The following is a 2,010-nucleotide window of genomic DNA, read 5'->3' as shown; positions in this document are numbered from 1 at the left end:
TTTGTAGTAGGAAGTTATGTTTCCGCTTTTCATTACTTATATGATTTGATTTATTAAACTGCGTGGTTGTGAAAATATATGTTCTAGCCGCCTGTGGCTGAGTATACTCTGTATGTATTTACGGATATGGTCACCGGTACAGGGGAGACTCTGCCGAAATTTTTCGGTAGAGATTCCTCGTGGTTTCGATCACACCGGTTAAGTAGGGTTAGCATTTAAGTAACGGTCATCCTTAGAGTGTAGTAGTAGTAAGAAGGGTGGTCGTTACAAGTATGATAATTGATTTCATTATAGAAAGTGTGGATTACTAACCGTTTTTCCAATCCATGATGTGGACATGATCTGAACATACTTTTGAATCTATCCCACGCTTTATAAAGAGTTTTTGTATCAGTTTGTTTGAAGTTAACAATCTAATTTCTCATGTATGTTGTTTTGTTTGGTGGGTAGAATTTGTTTAGGAATGTTTGCTCACATTGCGCCCAGGATGTAATACTATTTGCTGGTAAAGAAGTAAGCCAAAGTTTTGCTCTATCTCTCAAAGAAAAACCAAATAAGAATAGTCTTACTACATCAGTTGGTACTCCATTCATACTTGTTATTCCACAAATTTCATAGAAAACCCCCAAGTATTGGTTTGGGTCCTCATGTATGCCTCCATCAAATTGATGTTGTTGGACCATTACAATCACTGCTAGCTTAATCTCAAAATTATTGGCTCTGATGGTTAATCTGGTGATACTAGATTGTTGACCTTGAGCATATGGTGTTGCATAATTTTTAAGAGGTTTGTTTGCCATATTATATCTTGCTTGCTTTTCTTGTTGCTTTTGTAGAATTTTCCATCTTCTGAAGGTCCTTTCAATCTCATGGACTATAGGTAATAATTCTCCTACAAAATTAGACCTTCACATACAAGAGCAAGATAATTCAAGAATAGTTTGTTTGTATTTCTTGAATATAAAAGAATGTAAGTGCAGAAATTAAGGTGGCGTTTGGTTCTTTCCTAGAAATCAGAATGAGAATGAGAATCATAGTATTATGCAATGGGAATGAGTATGAGTATAGATATCACTCTTAAAAATAATGTTTGGTCATTTGAATACTTTTTTATCCGAGTAAATCAAAATATACTTTTTTATCCTTGAGAAAAATAAGAGAAAAAAATAGATATGAGGGAAAGTTAAATGTGGGAGAAAATATGATGAGAGAGAAAGATAAAGAGAAAGTGTGATGAGAGAGAAAATATAATGGGAAAGAATGAAGAAAGGGAAAGTGTGATGAGAGAAAATGAGGAAAGAGAGTATGATGGGAGAGCATAATGAGAGAGAATGAGGAGAGAGAAAATGTGAAGAGAGAAAGTGTGATAAGAGACAATGAAGAGAGAAAAAGTGTGATAAGAGAAAATAAGGAGAGAGAGTGTGTGATGAGAGAAAGTATGATGAAAAAGAAAGCGTGATGAAAGAGAAAGTGTGATGAGGAAAAATTAGGAAAGAGAGTTTGATGGGAGAGAAAGCATGATGAGAGAAAATGAGGAGAGAGAAAGTATGATGGGAGATAAAGTGCGATGAGAGAAAGTAAGAAAAGAGTGTGTGTGATAGGAGATATTGAGGAGAGAGAAAGTATGATGAGAGAAAATAAGGAGAGAGAGTGTATGATAAGAGAGATTGAGGGAAGAGAAAGTATGATGAGAGAGAATAAGGAGAGAGAAAGTAATATAAATGAAATATTGAACAAATATATTAAGGGTATTTTCATCCAAAACTTAACTCTTATTCCCATTCCCATCAAAACCCAAGGAAGGAGGTGAGTTTCATCAATACCTAAGTTTTTGAGTTTCATTCTAAAATTTAAATTATATTCCTATCAACTAAACACAAGGTTTGAGAATGAATCTATTCTCTCATTCCCAAACCCTTAAACTAAACACCACCTAAAATTATAATAATTAAATGTGCAGAAATAAAAGTGTAAATGATGTACAAATATTTACAATGTCTAGTCTGTTGG

General features: G+C 33.9%; 1 non-coding gene across 1 annotated transcript; it reads left to right on the top strand.

The window, feature by feature from the left end:
- Positions 1–321: 321 nt before the first annotated feature.
- Positions 322–429, top strand: LOC122054375. Its single transcript, XR_006132696.1, has one exon. It is a non-coding gene; the product is annotated as a small nucleolar RNA R71 (small nucleolar RNA).
- The last annotated feature ends 1,581 nt before the right edge of the window (positions 430–2,010 follow it).

Source organism: Zingiber officinale, chromosome 3A, assembly GCF_018446385.1.
Source record: "Zingiber officinale cultivar Zhangliang chromosome 3A, Zo_v1.1, whole genome shotgun sequence".
In the NCBI taxonomy this organism is placed as follows: Eukaryota; Viridiplantae; Streptophyta; class Magnoliopsida; order Zingiberales; family Zingiberaceae; genus Zingiber; species Zingiber officinale.
This window is presented reverse-complemented; position numbering and strand designations above follow the sequence as displayed.